The sequence below is a fragment of the Mus caroli genome, unplaced genomic scaffold (assembly GCF_978045245.1).
Source record: "Mus caroli unplaced genomic scaffold, Mus_caroli_1 scaffold_3, whole genome shotgun sequence".
NCBI lineage: Eukaryota > Metazoa > Chordata > Mammalia > Rodentia > Muridae > Mus > Mus caroli.
The window spans coordinates 141,556,390-141,577,001 of NW_028227258.1; positions in this window are offsets into that span (position 1 = coordinate 141,556,390).

A 20,612-nucleotide genomic window follows, 5' to 3' on the forward strand; every position below is an offset into this window, starting at 1 on the left:
TGGAACTAAACAGAATTTTAGACTCAAATGTGTATTGAGAAATTTCCGTTATTTTTTTCCACAAAATATATGTATAAGGAATTCTATATATGGAATTCCTTCAAAATATCAAAGAAAGTCTACTGACATCTAGAATATATGAAGAATGGCTTGGGGTACTTGACCAGGTCAATGAAGAAGAGAAAGTAGCCACTGTGCAGAGGTAATGACTATTGAACAAAATCATCAAAGAAGAAATAATATTTGTTTTCACCCATTAGAGATTATGTATCACAGAAATACTTACAAAAAACACTCATTGACAACAAAAGGTATCAATTGTTCACCACCATTGAAGAAATTTTTAAAGAGACGTGTGACTTGGGGACACAGAGGCCCATGCCTACAATCTCTGCTTTATATTCTAATTAAATTTGTCTTTTATTTTCTGAAGTTGGGGAAACATTTCAAGCAATATTTCTAGTAAACATTCTAACTTTCATTTTATTGTCAGGATGCCTTGTCTAAGATACAGTTACTCTGATCCTTTCCTTTATATTTACAAATTGAGTAGACTTTTTCAAAAAGGAAAAAAAAAAACTGTCCCTGTGTTCTGCCTTTAGAAAACTACTGCACTCAAATATCACACTTATGGACAACTTTTCAGAATATCAAATTGAGAGAAAGTGATGTGTGAATCAAATGACGGCATATGATTTTTCTGTTGGCATTGCACCAAGTAACCTGTGCCTGCCTAGTTCCCACAATAAAGGATTAGCAACGGATATCACCAAAAAGGTAATAAGACATAAATTATGCCTAGCTTTGCTAAATCTTTACAATGAGACAAAAACACACGATTATCCTGAGAGTCTGGGTTTTTTTGTTGTTGTTGCTAATTGTTTTGGTTTTGTTGCATTAGGTAGATTATGTATACCTTGGCATTGTGACCTTCTGGAGAGGAAGAATCATTTTATTCTAGTAGACTATATTTAAAAGCCACTTAATATGCCTTGATCTATTTTAACTAAGTTACTAAATTGCCATTGGAAACATGTTTTTAACAATTCAACACCCAGTTTATTACTATACCTGTGCCAGGAATTTATGCTGCTTGTGAACAAGTTTATCACGTGAGACACATGACTATCACTGCCCACACCTTCGGGATTTTACAGCAAACGTTTCTGGTTACCATAACTATAATCATCACAACTTTGAAAATGAGAAAATATGGAGTGAATCTTTGTACTGTAGTCATTTTTACAGACTCCATGGAAGAAGGATTGAAATTTGTTTGGGTTCTTAACTGTGACAGCATCTTTAGACACATGAACTATCAGAGACAGTTGAAAATAAGAAATCACGGAAAAGGGAAATAAAAGGCTCAGAAGTATATTGAGAAAATGCTTTCTTGAAAGCACAGATTTTAGGATTCATAACAGAGACCAGGGCAGACAATAAATAAAATAGTAATTTGATCTCTAAAAGAGAAATATCCCAAATAGTAACTGAGGATGGTGTGTTTGAAAAGGATATTCATAAAAGAAAGGAAAATGTAAGTGAGGATCATTCACTAAATGCTTTGGGGATCAGAGTGTGATTCAATGCGAAGGACTATCTGATTCCAACAAAACTCAGCGTTTCAAATCAGGAAAACTTGATTAGGTGAGAATATATATTTGGAAGTAAAAAGGGAAAAAGTTCAATGTATTCTTCATTCCTCTCAGTTGTAGCTCTCCACCCATAATTGCCTTGGCTCTGATTCACAATAAAAGACATACTTGTGCTTCAGATGTGTGGATCTACAATAATAGTAACTTATCCCACACAGGACATGTTAGCTATCATTGCCAAAAGGGGCAAGATTCATATAAAATACTCAGAACACCATCGATGGAATTACACTGGTTCATGAAGGATAAAATTGATGCTAAATAAAAAAAAATTATAGTCAAGAATCAGTCCTTGTCATAGTATCTGTTTTATAGTTAGAGACCGTTTTTTGCATCCCCCAACAGTCAGCATCCCTCTAACGATGCATATGTGCGTTCCTTCCTTGAGATTAACTGATGATGACAGTTTCCTTGAACTATGGAAATATGAACTCAGGATGAGAGGCATGGTAGATAAAAGTCTGAGAAGCTAAAGGATTCATCACAAAAACATAATTTAACACCTTCTGTTGGAAGTTAACTCCCTCATATATTAGATGAGCTTTGGTTTGCCATTGCAAATGAACCCAGTGATTTTGCTTCTGGCTGTGAAGTAAAACAGAACAAATAATAGTAGTGGTAAAGGTGTGCTTTACAAAATATGTCTTAAATCATACTTAACAAAATTATTACTGATAACAACAGTTCAAAATGGCTAGTCCACCACTGACCTATAATAGGTTATCAGAGACTTGGATGTTGCCCTCTTTCCAATATCTCTACCAAGAAATAAATCAGCACTTTCACTTTTGCCTGATATTACCATCCTAACACCATATCAAATAATCAAGAATTAGCCTAACCTACTTATTAATAGTCTACTTTGTTTAACTTGCAAGGGAGCAGCAATGACTCTAGAACAAATATCATTGTTATATTTTAATTGTGCCATGTTCTGAGTTTGTCTCTCAGTAGACTGTGGTGCTGTGGCCTCAGACATCAAGAGAAAAAAGTTAATGCTCTGAAAGTAAGCATGCTACTATAGTATCATCAGGCAAAGGGGCAAATAATCCTTCCTTGACCCTGGGGCTTGCCAAGTGTGTGTGGCTCTAATTGTCAGAAATCTGGGACCAAATCATGGGGAAGAAAGTGAAGATTCAGTGCCTGAAGGCAGCCATGTGCATTCAGAGCAATTTAAAAGTACAGGAACACCTGAGATTCTTCATTTTTTCCTCACTTCTCTATTTTTGGTACAACATGAAAGTTAGCTATGGTGTTTCATGAACAAGACAACATTTCTGTCCATCAAACAAGCTGCTGTTTACAATTAATTTAAATAATTGAATATTCACATATTTAAGGGAATGGATGTGAAATTGTGACACCTTCTCAACAGGCAAAATGGTGTGTTCAAGTAAGAAATTCCATCGATATTACAGAACTTTACTTACTATGAACAAAAAGTACAGATTCACCAAATTATAAAATCAGGATGTGGTAATTTCTGGCCTTGCCCTTTTTGATGGTTGCTTATTTTCAGAAAGAGCAATTTGGCTTTTGTTTGTTTTGTTGGGTTTTATATTTATTCATTATTATTTTTCCATTTTTTATTGGATTGTTTATTTATTATTTATTCATTTTTCATCTGGAATGCAGCCTCTCACGTCTTTCCCCCTCACAGAATCTCCTCTGACAGGGTTAGGACTCCCTAGGTTATCTTCCCACATTAGAATATTAACTCTCTTCAGAGTTAGCACATCTCTTCTCACTGGGGCCAGAGGGGGAAAGGTTTTCACAGACAGTCAACGATTTTAGGGATAGCCCCTACTCCACATGTTGAGGGACCATCATGGACACTGAGCTGCACAATTGTTACATATGTGCCATAGGTCATGGTATAGCTTGTGTATGCTTTTTGGTTGATGACTCAGTGTTTGATAGCTCCCAGTGGTCAAGGTTAGTCGATTCTGTTGTTCTTCCTGTGAAGTTTCTATCTCATTCAGGTTCTTGACTCTTCAACCTACATTTCCATAATAGTCCCTGAGCTCCATCCAATGTTTGGCTATGGGTCATTGTATCTGTTTCAGTTAGCTGCTGGGTCAAGCCTCTCAGAGGGCAGTTATGATAGGTTCCTGCCTGGTTGTCCCACATGGGAGCTGACCTCCTTTGAGGAAAACAGAGCTGGGGGCTGGAGAGCTGATTGCAGATCAATGTTTGCAGGTAGTGGTGTAAACTGGAAGCCAGGAAAGGCAACTTGAACAGACAGCAGGTTTATTTCACTGCTACTGCAATCAGAACTCTGCTTCTTTGATTCTAGTCTTAGGTAAGAAAACACAAGTTCCTGATTATAGAGTTCTACTTTTGAGCCAAGATTCTGGGTAGGTGCTGGGAACCTCTTAAGGAAGTAGGACTCATCCTGTGGTTCTCAGCCCTCCTAATCTTGTGACGCTAGCATAATTTCTCATGTTGTGGTAATCTATATCCATTAAATTATTTTGATGCTAGTTTATAACTGTAATTTTGCTACTGTTATGAATTATAATGTGTAATGTGTGGAATATCTGATATGCAGGATATCTGATGGTCGAACCTCAAAGTGATTGTTACATACAAGTTGAAACTCACTTGTCTAAATTGCTATGTTTTAACAAAAATGTTTCTCAAATACTTTCTCCAATGTACAATGATAATTACAAATCTTGTTTGTTGGTTTGTTTGTTTCTTTTTCTTTAAAAGGGGATGCCATTCTAAATATACAAGGAAGCTTGCTTTCTAAAGATTTACATAATTGACTTGGTGTCCCTGATCAAGAAATTTTGCATCAAAAAAATTCTGCTATCTAAAGATAATGGTACAGAAAACTTATGGGGAACCATACAAGGAGAGAAGCAATGCATTTTGAAGGTACATAGGCTTGTATGTACGATGCCCCATTCCAAGAGGTTTCCTTAGCTCAGACATGTATTATCACTTTGCAAACAGACGCATTTCTCAAGCCAGAGTGTTGTACTGGATCTCTAATCCCACCACTTGGGAACCTTCTACATTATAACTATCATGATTTGGACGACAGGCACACAATTGTGTGCAGGCCAGGCTAGACTATTGGCTTGAGTTCCTGTGTAATACAAATTAAAGGAAATTTGTGTGCATGATACCCGTGGGTTATTTGTGTCCTAATATTACTACCATGGTATAGTGAATATTTCATATACTAAATATATGTCATTAATTGGAACATGAAGCTTTCACTGAATTTGTCTTTCTCAACTATAACTACCTACAGGAGTTTAGGTTAGGTATAGCTTTGTCTCCTTTGAAACATTATCCTGTACTATACTCCACAGAATAATTTCTTAGGTAACAGAAAAGCTTTGAGCTTTCATTGCTAGTCAGAACCCCAGCATCTCTGCCTTATCTGTAGTAGAATTTTTTATAACTGCATTGCTTAGGTTCATTAGTATGTTTTATGATCTAGATTGATCTAGATCTAGATTGCCACAAGAGTGTTACAAGTTGGATTTATATTAAGTTAGATATTAAATGTGACTCCAAGGGGGCTGGAAAAATAGTTCGCTGTTTAACAACAGTGGATGTTTCCATGCCCAGAACACACATGACCTGCAACCATCTACATTCTAATTGCATGAATCTTGACACCTTCTTCTGGATTCTTTCGGTAGCAGTCATACATGTAGTACACAGAAATTCATATATGATTTTAAAATAATTCCCATGATTCAATACAGAAAAGTGATCTGCAGAAAATACTTTAAGCAATACTTTTGCCATATATTCATATTTACTTTGAATTCTGATTATACTAGGAGCTAGTCTATAAAGCCTTTACCCAGATATTTCTTTATATTTAGAGTTTTATGAGTAATATTATTTGTAAGACAATCAAACATAAAATTCTCATTTTTCTGTTTAGTCTTTTACCACAGATTCCACAACCAACTTACATTCTACTAAAATACCTTATTCATGTGTAATTAAAGATTAAAAAGTTCTTTTATGAATTACTTGGATACTTAACAGTTTATCTGTTTGCATAACCCCTCATGTTCTATGCAATCCTACTTCCAGTAACTCATTATTTGGGGGTGACCTCTCAAAAAAGGTAAGGGGATCTGTTGGGTTTTGCCTTTTGGAAAAAAGTCCTCATTGTGAGCCAAGAATTGGAAAAATCTCAGAAAGATCATTGCTGTTAAAGGACACCCTGGATTGCATTCTTCCGGAATGGAAGATGTATTAATCTACTTCATGAAGGTTTGGGAAGGGAGCTTGCTATTGTAGTTTGAAGTAAGTGAATCATTTCGTTCTTTCATTCATGCTTTCTTTTTAGATACTGATTTTAGATATTGATGTTTTAGCCAACAATATGTTGCACATACAGTATTACTGCAATAAGACTATAGTAAAATTGAAAAAAATCCATTTGGGGTTTTTCCCATTTTAGCACTACTTTAGGGTACATAAATAGCTGTGTATAATAGTGGTGAGATCAAATATTCACCTCAAATGCACTGATGCTCATATAAAAACACATTGCATACAATTGTATACATACACAATATGTGACATAATGAATAATGATAAATAACTAGTATATATTATACTACATACTTTATATTATTTTAACACTAACTCCTACTAGTATAAAAAATAGTATTGTTTGTATTATTTCAGGTGCAGCTTTATGTACCTCGGGTTTTCTGTAGCTCATAACTTTATTATAAACCTGTATGCATTCATATTTTCCATTTATTTATTTATTTATTTTGTATCCTGATTGCAGCACCCCTCTTCCAAGTCCCATCCTCCCAATCACCTCACTCCATTTCTCCTCCTCCTCAGAGAAGTGTAGACATGTGGTAAATACCAACTCACTGTCTCGTCTTCTCCCACTGAAGTCAGAGAAGGCTGCCCAGTTGGAAGAAAGGGATCCAGTGACAGACAACAGAGTCAGAGACAGACCCCACACCAACTGTTAGAGAACCAGATGAAGATCAAGCTGCACATATGCTACATATCTGTAGGGGACCTAGGTGAAGCAGCTGAATCATGTGAAGGGGCTGGTCCTCCAGATTCAAATTTAAAGGATCTGCATGACTAAGGGAAACATCAGGATATTCAGGACGAGAGGAATTGCTCAGAGTTTCCAGTTTTGATAGTGTAGCAAAATCCAGGTGCCTTGAAACAAACAAGTGACTCATTTCAACGAACATTTGCTTTCTTTTCTTTTTCTTTCTTTCTTTCTTTTTTGCTTTCTTTTTATTGAAAATATATTTTTTTTATTCTGGTTATGATTCCCCTACCCCCAACTGTTCCTAGATCCTTCCTACCTCCCCACCCACCCATATCTTTATCCTTTTTGCTCACTTTCTTTTTTTCTTTCTTTAAATTATTTATTTACTTTACTCTCCAGATTTTATTCCTCTCTCCCCTATCCACCCTCCAACTGTTCCACATCTCATATCTCCTGCCCACTCCTCTGTCTCCATGAGGGTGTCCTCACACCTCCCATCCCCACCCCACCCCCATCCCACTGGACCTCTAAACTCCCTGGGGCATCCAGTCTCTTGAGGGTTAGATGCATATCTGATTGAACCTAGACTGGGCAGTCCTTTGCTGTATATGTGTTGGGGGCCTCATATCAGCTGGTGAATGTTGCCTGATTGGTGGTCCAGTGTTTGAGAGATCTCAGGAGTTCAGATTAATTGAGACTGCTGGTCCTCGTACAGGGTCACACTTCCCCTTAGCTTCTTCCAGCTTTCCCCTAATTCAATCACAGGGGTCAGCTGCTTCTTTCCACTTGTTGGGTGCAAATATCTGCATCTGACTCTTTCAACTGCTTGTTGGGTCTTCCAGAGTGCAGTCATGATAAGTCCCTTTATGTGAGCACTCTGTAGCATCAGTAAAAGTGTCAGGCCTTGGGACCTCCCCTTGAGCTGGATTCCACTTTGGGCCTATCGCAGGACTTTCTCTTCCTCAGGCTCCTTTCCATCCCTGTAGTTCTTTCAGACAGGAACAATTATGGGTGAGAGTTTTGACTGTGGGATGGCAACCCCCTGCCTCATTTGATGCCCTGTCTACCTGCTGGAAGTGGGCTCTATAAAGTCCCTCTCCCTGCTTAACAGGCATTTCACAAGTAAAGCTGTTGAGGCAAAAGAGTATAGACAATGTGACATACCATGGCACATCACATTCCACAGCACAATTTTTAATTTTTTAATTTAATTTTATGGTTTCAGTTTTTAATTTAAAACTTTAAATTTTAATTTATCAATTTTGGGGGATGGGGGAGTTACAGTGGGGCAGATATGGAAGGATTGGAAAACAAGTGTTACAGGATTACAAGATGAGGAATTCATAGAGAACCAATAAGAACATACATTTAAAATGTAAACAAAGTACAATAGAAGAAAACAAAAGAGAAGGAAAGAAGGGGGCATTTTAACTAGCAGTTGTAAGGATAAAGTCCACAGGAAGGAAGTTTTGGCAATATTACTCACAATGAAGTACAATAGCAAGAAAGTAGCTCGAATTGCTTTCTCACACAGCACTGAGCAGGGCTTGGACTACTGACATAATTTTAACCTGAAGAACACAGATAATGGTAACTTAAAATCAAATCCTATATTATGCTGCATGTTCAATCCAAATTAAGCAATAAAATACATTTTCCCATTCTTAATCATAATGATTAATGATTCTTCCTATATGTATAGTTCCATTCAAATATATTCCTTTGTAGGATCAGGTATGAAACAAAGTAGGAAAACTATTCTGAACAATCAGTACATAAAAGAAAACAATTTGATGAGTGGGATTTTCCTGAGAATCATTTTTTTCCTATCTTTTTAAAGACTGGTCAAATATAATCTTAGGTGCATCCTGGGAAGAAACTTATGTTCTGAGTAGAGTTGAATTAACCTAATCAACATCTCAGAAGAGACTTATTTGTGTTGTTCCATTTAGGAAGTATCTTAATTGGCCACTATTGCAGGGATAAAACACTGATGAAAAGCAACTTATGGAGGACAAGATACAATTCATGTTGTACTTATAGTTACCAATTAATTACTGAGAAATGTGAGGGCCCACACTGATGGCTCTTATAGGACACCAAGCATGCAGCAGAGAGAGTACACTGCAAATAATCCCTGGATTTTGTAACCCTAAATTCTCACCAGTGGTATAATGACTCCAGGAAAGCCAAGCCACTTTAACCACCCAAAATTTTTCACAAGGAAGGAATCAAGTATTGAGATGCCTGGAATTAGAGGGACATCACATTCAACTGCTATAATGAAACTCCACCTCCCCCTCTACCCCATCTCCAAAACCCAAGAAAACATAGTCAAGACACTTTTAAAATCATTAGTTCGATTCACTCACAGTTCTTGTCAGCATATAACTTCTAAAATAATGCTTTACTTAGTAGTTCCTTTATTGTTTAAAATTTGTATGAAATTTTAAGAAGTTTTAGTAAGATCCAAAGAACTTAGAATCTCCATTTCAGATAGAGAATTCATTTCATGTCTTCATACCTGTTTGTACTGTTATCACAATTTTAGATTTCAAATTTTTACTTGATTTCAAATTTGTAAACTATGTGAAATGACAGAGGATCTTGATTTTTGTCTTGTTGTGTCACAGATTTTTATTGTAGAAAATCGAACTGAAAACTGTCTCAAGATATTTGGGAATGATGACAATATATTTTATAAAGTTACTCAAAATAAGGTCTGATGCCTTCAGGTTCACTAAAAACTCTTCATAAATCGTATGCTATGAAAGAAGCCATAGGTAACCACAGTGAGAAAACTTTCTCTAATGATAATGCTGAAGAATTAAAGATTACACCTGCTGCCCCTCAGAAGAAAGGTCCTACAGACAGGTAGAATGTATTAAGTAGTCATCAAATGAATGGTGGATGACAGCGTTGCCTGATTTCAAAGAACTGTAAATAATATCCCAGTAGCTTTGGGGCACATCATGATATTAGAGTATGGAAAAGGGTTTTTAAACAACACGTTAATTAAATTATGTTTAAATATATGCATATATATATATGTATATGTACACACATAAACACACACATAGGTGCATGTATATATGGAAATGTGTGTGTGACAGATGGACTCCTAATTTAGCCTCTGTAAGATTACCAGAATATTGCCTGTTATATTTCTCACCTTCCTTTCCATGGTCAATAAGTTATGTACTATATCTTGGATATGAAATTATTTTTTAAAAGATCATTTAGAAACAATGATTTGATTTTAAAATCGATTAAACATTAAACATTCTAAAGAATTAAGCCTTGTGCCACTGCCAACAAACTTTGCTATACTTGTGCAAAAGCATTAATGTTTGTTTCATTTCATTGGCAAATAATTAACTCAGGATCCACTAAAACACATTTGTGAAGAGTTATAACAGTTAGCACCATTCAAAATCAGGTGTATTGTTAACACAAATAATTCTTGTGTAGAGTTAAGAAAATATACAGAAAAACTAATCTGAAGTGAGGCAAATCTATCCTATGAGAATGTTTGTCTAACTATGGCATTTTATGGTTCATTTAACAGTGCACAACAGAGCAACTTCCACATATCACATGTAGCAGTGGAATCAAGTGGAAGAGGATGGCTGACGAAGGTTCAAGCCCATTCTTTTTCAATGAGCCTTTGCACCTCCTGCTTAGCCATAGAAGACTATATTATTACAAGACACTCCTGTTATTATATTTTACCATATTATTGATTACAAATAGTTTTCATTCATTATGTTTATTTTATGCTGGATATTACACATTCTTTATTACAATAATAAATGTTATTAAACTATATTATTGCTTAGACTCCAATGTGCCTTAATTCTCCATAGTCTTTGGGAAATGACATTTTCAATCTTCTCCTCTAACTCAGTTACTCAGAGACCTGCATTCATGAGGTAGATCCACTAGCATCACTTCATTAATCTTTTCTTCCAAAATAATACAGAACAGCAGAAGTGATTCTACGTTATGCATAAGAAATGAAAGCTGGGAATTTATCTAAGCAAATTCTCCCAAATTCTTGCCACAAAACAGTCTCAATGGCTAATAGTCAACTAATTAGGTGTATCATAAAATCAGCCTCACTCCAGTGCATTATAGAAACACTTTATTTTAAATAAATATTATTACTAGAATGATATTTATATATTATTATAATATAATATTTATATAATGTTTGTATAATACAATTATATTGTATTAATTATAATTAATAATAATTATTGATCTAGAATATTATTTACATTAGGAAAAAGTGGCTCAATATTTGAGGACTCTGGGCATCATTATGGTACAATTCTGATATCAGGAGGTTGCAGCTAGTGAAGTCGTTCATCCAGTTAAGAAGCAGTGCACGATGAATGTTCATACTCAGTGAACTTTCTCCTCCTTGAACTTTCCAGGAGGCATGGCTAATGAATAGTACAGCCCAGTTATAGTGTTAATTTTCCCACCTCAAATACCTAATCCAAATAATTTCTCAGAAGCATAGACAGAAGCTAATGACAGTAAATAATCCCTCAGAGTTGTGCCTAGAAGCCAGTGTCATAGATATTTCTAGATAAAAATTCACAAACAATCAAAATTAATCATCACAAATGATGAAATTGGGGGTAGCACACAATTTTTAAAATATATAAAATGGCCTGAAAAGGTAGTTCAGTGTCTAAAGTAATTGAGGTACAGGCTTTGTGACATGAGTTTAGGTCATCAAAACATACATTAAAAACCAAACTAAACTGGGTATTGTAGCACAAGCATCTCTAGCCCAGAGGCTTCTACCTGGAGATGGGAGTTTGTGACAGGAATTAACACAAGACTAATGGCCAAATATCCCTGGAAAGTTGTTCAGTAGGAAACAAAAGAGACTCAGAGTCACAAAAAGATAGGAGAAAGAACAATACTTGCAGCTTTCCTCCTCTCCTAAATAAGCTCAAGCCTCTAAATTTCCACAATCACACACAGACACACACACACCATATGTATTCACACATGTATCACATATACTCAGAACCTCACATAAGTATACATCATATCTGTTGTATCTCTCTTCATAAACTGAGACCTTTATCTCAGCATCATTCATTATGGTTTGTCTTCCTAGAAAGGGTCTGTAATACAAATTTGAGATATGGAAATCTTAGAGAAAATCTCCAGTAAAGAAATGCATAATTTCCACATTAATTATTCCTTGGATCCTTCTAAACTCCCATTAATATAAGTTATAAATGTTTCTTTGATTACTATTATTATTTTAAATTTTATTGAAAATTGAATTATACCACTTTGCCCTCTTTCCTCCCTGCAGTTCATCGCATGCAACGCACTCTCAAACTCATTGTTTATATTGTCACATATGTGTATTTATTTGTGTTTGTTTGCATTATAAAAATCAAATACAACTCGAGTCTATATTGCTTTTTGTGTACATAGTATCCATTGATGCTGGGTTTTCCACAATCCACTGCTCTCTTCCTTATGTCCAATTTTGGTTTTCAATAATTGTCTCCATTTTTCTATAAAAAAAAAAAGCTTCTGTGATGAGGGGTGATAGCCCCACTTCGCTTACTTATGAGTATAAGAATAATATCTAGAAATATCTAGAATGTTGTAAGCAATTGGGCTGATCTAGTAAACTGGTGTGATAAATTTTCAGGTCCATCACCTCACTAACACCATAAGTATGACTAGATTTCTAATAACAGACGTGATTTCAATCCTGTTAAGAGAAAATATTCCATTCCTTAATCAAAGTATTTGAAGTGACTTTTTCCCAAATCCAGATGTTGAGGTAGCCCTTGGTTTTCTCTCAGGTTGAGAGATTGTGTGCTAGTTGCTAAATAAATCTCACAGGAATGGCTCAGAATTCAAGTGATTCTAGGTGGATATTACTTAGAATCCTCTACCTTGAAGTTTAGTTTCTTGAAGTTCTCTTTTATGATATATAAAACTGTAGGCAAGTTGACATGATAGAGAGGTAATTAATAATTCTACCTACCTGAAACACCTATGAAGTATGACAGTAACCAGCATGGCAAGATGTCAGAATAGGTGCAATAAGTGGCACTCACATGTCAGTAGTAACGAACAGCTCATTGGTTAAACTTAAGTGAATTTTCTTTACCACAGAATTTACCATAGTTCTGGGTCTTTCATTTGGTTTCTCAGGTAAAAAACTGTTATTCTGAAATATCCCTCTAAAGTTCAACATTGTAAGCCTTCTTACTTTTCTTTAAGATTATCCCGTGCAGGTTCTTGGACTTGTCTAAGTCACACATTTTCACTCCTCTCTGACAAAAATTCACTTTACTAGTATAATGTAAAATTAATAAACTATAAATATAATGTAAATTTTTCTCCTTTTGGCTACATTAGTTTTCTGCTCTCCATGTATCCAATCAGGCTTAATCATCTGTAGTCTGAAATGTTTAAAGTTGAAATTTCTAATAATAAAAAAAAAAAAAACCTTAGCATTATTTTTACCAAATCGTTAAAACTCCACTCCTCTGGTGGCAGAGGAAACTTCAACTCTCCTATTTTTGGATGGATTGGGTTTTAATCTTTTAAAGTATTTGTCATAATTTCTTGAGTCTTCAGAAGCACAAGAAAATTAAAGATAGTGGTCATGATTGTTATGGAGTTGAGTACAAATTGCCAATGAAGCACACCTGAAGTAGGCAATCAAAATGTAACTATGTGCATTGCTTAACGTTTTTCAAAGATATATTGTTTACTGGTAATTACCTAAAGCAATTTGCTAGTACTATCAACATTTTAATCATACTTTAGTAGAATCAAGCCAGCATTTATCTTTATCTTTCATTAACAAATGAGGTAACTGAGAAGAGAACACATTAAATAGCTTTTCCATATGTGGTTAGTATAACAAAGAAGGCATGAGATAGTTACTCATACATCCCAATTTAATCTCAAACTGAGGACAGAGCAGGTTGACCCTGGACTTCTGATGACCTTATCTCCTTAGAGATAAAATTATAGGTATGTGTCACAGAGGCCTGGGTTATGCGCAAAACTGACTGAACTTAAGGCTTTGTGCATAAGAGATAAGCACTTGACCAACCCATCTAGGTCCACACTTGGAAGAATGCATTTGTAACTGCTGTACTTGAAAGTATTGAAGTTAATAAAGACAGACACAATGGAAAGAAAATGTATATATGTAAAAAATTTTTTGGTTAACTTATTCTTTCATATATTTTTATATTCTGACTGCAGTTTCCCCTCCCTCCCTTAGCCCCTACCTCCTCCTCCACACTACCTTCTTCATCCCCATCCACTCCTCCATTTCTCTTCAGAAAAGGGCAGGGATATCAACCTACCAAGGCATAACAAATCACAATAAGATTAAGCACACCCCTTCATATTAGGTCTGGATGAGGCCACCCAGTAGGAGGATGTACTGGCTATTTTTGTGTCAACTTGACACAGCTGGAGTTATCACAGAGAAAGGAGCTTCAGTTGAGGAAATGCCTCCATGAGATCCAACTGTAAGGCATTTTCTCAATTAGTGATCAAGGGGGAAAGGCCCCTTGTGGGTGGGACCATCCCTGGGCTGGTCGTCTTGGGTTCTATAAGAGAGTAGGCTGAGCAAGCCAGGGGAGGCAAGCCAGTAAAGAACATCCCTCCATGGCCTCTGTATCAGCTCCTGCTCCCTGACCTGTCTGAGTTCCAGTCCTGACTTCCTTTGGTGATGAACAGCAGCATGGAAGTGTAAGCCGAATAAACCCTTTCCTCCCCAACTTGCTTCTTGGTCATGATGTTGTGCAGGAATAGAAACCCTGACTAAGACAAATTGGTACCAGGAGTGGGGTATTCCTGTGACAACCTGACCATGTTTGGGGGAGGACTGTGGAAGGACTTTGGAACTTTGGGCTTGAATATCCATTCGTTGCTAAGAGCTCTGTCAGATGTTGTGTAGGAGCTTGGAAGATAATGCTGAGAACAGTGCAGAAGATGGAGGCCTGGTTTGTGAAATTTCAGGGGGAAAATTAAAGACTCTCTTCAGGGCCATTGCTGTTTTTATTGTGAAGATTTTGTAGTTCTGGTTAGCTGGGGCTGAAGAATCAGCTGTGATTAACAAGATACCAGAACTACTAAAGCAAAAACTTTGCATTACTGGGACTATTGATGCTGGTTAGCTGGAGCTAAGAAATTAGCGGTGATTAAGAAGAGACCAGCATCGTTGAGGTGACATCTTCTGGGAAGTGTTTTCTGAAAGCACAAAGAGGCTGTGTTCCAGAGATAGGCAAGGTTGTACTCCTTCTGCAGTGGGACTTGGTAATGTGTAAGGGTCACCCAGGTGGTACTGGTTTTGAAGGCATGAAGGGGTCACACAGCAGCTCAGGCTCGGCACTGTGAGAGGCCATGGAAGGCCATTGGTGAAGGTGCAGCCCCAGTTGTAATTGAAGGCCCAGGACTGAAGGGGTCATGCAGTGTTTTGGAGATTCCAGTACCACGAGATGACCACCAAGAGCAGCAGCAGCAGTGGAGTACAGGCATCTGGAGCCCAGAGGACGACGTGTGTGCTACAAAGGGCATGGCTGGAGAAGTGACCCAAGCCCTTGGAGGAGCCCAGAAGATCGTGAGTTGGATCCCAGACGTTGGACGGTTGGAGATTGATTTTTGCTTTGATTGTGACTGTGCCCTGATATTTTCCCTCTCGAAGGAAGAAACTGTTTTAGTGGAGCCCACAGTTAAGAGACTTTGGATTTTAAAAGAGATGGATATTTTAAAGAGATTGAAATTTTAAGAATATGTAAAGACTGTGGGACTTTTAAAGTTATTTAGATCTTGGGGATGAATAAGAATGTAAGGGTTGAGGCTTACTAGTGATGTGTTTGTGTGTCAAGTTGACAAGGGGTCAATTGTACTGGCTATTTTTGTGTCAACTTGACACAGCTGGAGTTATCACAGAGAAAGGAGCTTCAGTTGAGGAAATGCCTCCATGAGATCCAACTGTAAGGCATTTTCTCAATTAGTGATCAAGGGGGAAAGGCCCCTTGTGGGTGGGACCATCCCTGGGCTGGTCGTCTTGGGTTCTATAAGAGAGTAGGCTGAGCAAGCCAGGGGAGGCAAGCCAGTAAAGAACATCCCTCCATGGCCTCTGTATCAGCTCCTGCTCCCTGACCTGTCTGAGTTCCAGTCCTGACTTCCTTTGGTGATGAACAGCAGCATGGAAGTGTAAGCCGAATAAACCCTTTCCTCCCCAACTTGCTTCTTGGTCATGATGTTGTGCAGGAATAGAAACCCTGACTAAGACAGAGGACAAGGGCCCCAAAGTAGGTAATCATATCAGAAACGGTCTCTGATTTTTCTGTTAGGAATCTCACAAAAACTACACACTACACAACTATAACATATATCCAGAGGGCCTAAGTTAAACCCACACAGGCTCCCTGATTGTTGGTAGGGTCAGTCTCAGTGAGTCCCTATGAGTCCAGATGTATTAATATACGGGTTTTCTTTTTTTTTTTTTTTTTTTTTTTGGTTTTTTTTTCAAGACAGGGTTTCTCTGTGTAGCCCTGGCTGTCCTGGAACTCACTTTGTAGACCAGGCTGGCCTCGAACTCAGAAATCTGCCTGCCTCTGCCTCCCAAGTGCTGGGACTAAAGGCGTGCGCCACCACGCCCGGCCCTATATGGGTTTTCTTATGATATCCTTGATCCTAATGGCTCCTACAATCCTTTCTCCCATCTTTGTTAGAATTCTCTGAGTTCTGCTTAATGTTTGGCTGTGGTTTTCTGTATCATTTTCCATCAGTTGCTAGATGAATCTTCCCTGATGACAACTGGATTAGCACCAATCTATGAGTATAGCAGAATATCATTAGACATTATTTTCTTTTTTATTGGTTATTTTATTTATTTACATTTCAAATGATATTTGTAAAAATATTGCTAAGCAATTTGAAGAAATAAAACAATAATAGATGGTCATAGTTGGACAGTCCTTTGTGGGTCTATGTTATTAACAATGATTTGTTAGTGTTTTTTTACCTAGGGAAAGTCTTTGCCACTTAACTTGTTTTTTTTGAGTACTTTTCTTAAAACAGATTATGGACAATAAGAAATAACTTGGTAAAAATATATATTGCAAAGAAGCCTAGGTAAAAAGGTTTACTCAAATTTTACAAGAATGTTTTTCTACAATAAAATATTGTAAACTGAAAAAAATGTATACCTTTTTGATGGCATTCTATTCTGAGTTAAGTGAAGAACTTCTTTTTACCAGTAACTACCTTATTTCTACAAGGATGCTAATCGTCCCACCACCCAGATGTCCTTGCCCATCATCCAGTTCCTGTGAACTGTTGTGGTTTCTACAGCTGTCTCTGTTCATATTTGACCTCACTCAAGGGATTCTTGTTTCATAGAGCACTAGTAATCCAGCAGGAGTAATATTAAAACTGAAGGAGAGCACGGGGATAAAAGTTGGAAATTTAAAAGTTAAATTATCTTTTTTTCAAAGATTATATGGTAGCACACATATATGATCCTAAAAATTCCACAAGAAAACTCATATAGATGGTGAACTCTTTCAATAAGTAGCAGCACAAAAAATTAAAACATAAATATTCCTCTTATATAAAACTTACTGAGAAAGAAATTGTGAAAAATAACACCATTCATGATAACCTCAAAAAGTATAAATTATCTTGAGGTAACTCTAAACAAGAAGTCAAAGACTTGTATAATAATAATAATAATAATAATAATAATAATAATAATAAATAGCACCTACACAAAGAAATATAGGCAAGTGCAGCCTAAACAGCCATATGCAACTGTATCTATAACAAATGTGTTTATTGGATTTTAGAATATCCACTGAAAAGTCAGGTGTTAGTCTAGTGGGTCAGCCTTTATATGTGGCTTGCCGTTTTTCCATCATAGCTTTTAGTATTTTTATTTCTCTGTACATTTAATTTTTGATTAGTATGTGTCATGAAAGGTTTCTTTCTTTGTCCTATCTAGTTGATGTTCTGTATGCTTCTTATACTTTTAACAGGTATCTCTTATTTGGGAGAAAACTTTTTTCAGACAAATTACATACAAATAGTTAATTCATTATGCTCAATACACATGTATTTCCTATAATTCTTTGTCTAGGAATGACACTTGAGGGCCTTTCCCTAAGTCTTTATAAACTAAAACACTTAAAATTTTGGCTTTTTAACATACATAAGTCACTTACAAAGTTGACCATCTCTAAAATATCATCTCTTAAAAACTCCAAGGTATCTTTAAAGTTAACATCTGTCAATATTTCACACTGTAAAATCAAAATTAAATTCTTCTTATCTTATAAAGGAAAAGCCATAGCACACTCACAATTAGATCTAAGCAAAACAAACGTCCAAAGGTTAAAAGGTCAAAGGTTAAAAGGTCAGCATGAGATATTGGTGGTACAGTGTGCATCACTTCCCTAGTTCTTCCAGTGGTAGCACACACTGCTAGTGTTTCTGGTTCAGTTTAGTTTTACTTCATGGCTACTGTGGATCCTGTGGTACTGGTATCTCCAAATGATAAGACTTTGGTTGCTACTGCTTGCACTTTCACCAATCTTTGCTCTCCCTTCTGAATTTCTCACATGTTGTCAATCATTAACTTCTCTTTGGTCCATGCCTTGGGCTTCTACAGAAAGTGAGGATATACACTTAACCATGTCCCCTCCAAGACTTTCTCCTAGTTCCAAGACTCAGCAGCTCTCCAAGACCCTTTCATAATGTCAAAACTAGGATCATAACTATAAGTGAGAATTCTGCAAGTCAGAATCCTGGAAGTCTCTCAAAATTCTTCCTGTGTACTTTCGCATATACTCTGGAAAAATCTTAGCATTTTATTCAATGAATACATTAATGCAATATTGCTAGTTTATGCCATCAGTTTCATCTAATTATTAAAAAGAGCTACCTAGTGTGACCAATTGCCTTTCTACTGTTGTAGTCATCTTTCTATACTTTACTGATGAAAATTATTTTTAAATCCACTTTCATCAAGCTATATTTAAGATAAAATCAAAATGTTCCTGGATAAGACATTTTGATATACATTCCTTGGGAAGACAAATACTTCCTCTCTCCATATTCCTTATTTTCCTATATTTCTTTGTTGGGAGGGAACTCCATTAGATTTCCCTTTAGACATTAGAATGTATAATGATATTGTTTGTTTAGGTACCTATATTATTGATGTATCACAGACAAAGCTTCTTTGCTATATTAAGAGAAAAAAATCACAGTAGACTTTTTATTCCCCTTTCTCTCCTCTAGTTCCTGTTTTTTGCCTGAGTCTTTGATGCAGAAGTACCACACCAAAAAATATTACATTTTGACGAATTTCTTAGTTTTGATGGACTTTATTGTTATGGGGGTTACACTTATCTGTGCATATACGTGTATATATTATCATTCAGCTAAGTATTATGGTGATTTGTTAAGTGGAAGTAGGAGGTCCCCTCTAAGATTCATGACTTCTTTATCGCTGGGTAGTTGGCTAAGTTTCTAATACCAGGCATGATTTTCATTCTGTTGAATTGACCTTAAACCCAATTAAAAATCTGTCAATATTCTCCAAGATATGAGTTTGGCCATGAAGCCCTTAGGGACAAGTTTTTATGCTAGTTATGTTTGTAGTTCATAGATACATCTGTGTAAAACTATTGGTTGCTTTCATTCTTATAAGCCTGCAGAAAACATTCCAATACTATGAAATATCACCATCATCAACATCAAGGAGGTTTTCAGGTCAAATCCAAGTTTGATCCTCCAAGTCCGATGTCTGAAATGCATGGTGCTTCAACAATCGGTAAATGCCTTCAACCTCTAGAATACAATGAAGAGCAATAGCAATAGCCTACACTGTTTTGAGAGTATTCATACTCCTCAAAAACAAAACAAGACAAACAGGTGTCTGTTTTTTATGCCAAACACAGGTGGTTTTGTTAGACAGTCTATGCACATTGTGCAGTGTTGTCATCTCAAGTGTTACAACATGTGTGTATATGTGATATATACATATATATAATTGAATGTCTATGTACATACAATGTAGAAGTTTATATACCTATGTATATCTACATATACATTTGTATATATTTGCCTTTATGTATTATAAGTAATTTCAGTAAAAAGCAGAGTATGATTTTTATGGCTTTTCAAACTTCATTTAAGTTATTTTTCCTTCCACTCCTGTATTGACACCTTAACCTTTTCATTTGTGTTCTAACTCATTTCTTCCCATCTGTCCTCCTTATTACTTGTCTTGCTGCTTTCCTCTCTAAAATTTCTACCCCACCCTAAATGGTCCTTTTACTTTTCTGGCTTCTCTAGGTTCTACCCCTTATATTCCTACATATGCAGATTTGGAGCTAGGAATCATAGATGAGAGGGAACATTCAGTGTTTCTCTTTATGGGTCTGGAATACCTTGCTAAATATGTGTTTTTTAGGTCTATTCATTTTTATCAATTTTTATTTCAGTTTTCTTACAGTTGAATAGATTTCCACTATATGTATATATCACAGTTTTTAATCTCTCATTTCAAGTACATGTACACTGTTTCCATATTCTCAATATTATGAGTAAACTGGCAATGATCAATCTTGAACAAGTATTTGTGTAGTATTTTTCAGAGTTCTTTAGACACATTCTAAGGAGTATTCTATTGGCTGATATAGTAAGTTTGTGTTTAGCTTTATGAATATTCTCCAAACTGATATCCAGAGTGTCGTCACTGATTCATCTTCCACCAAGAATGAGTAATGAAGACCTTTCCCCAATCTATATGTAGCCATTATGTCCATTTCTTTACATTACAAATGTTTTTCAGTTTCATGAGGTCTTGTTTATTAATTGTTGATCTTAGAGACTGAGCAATGTGTATTCTGTTC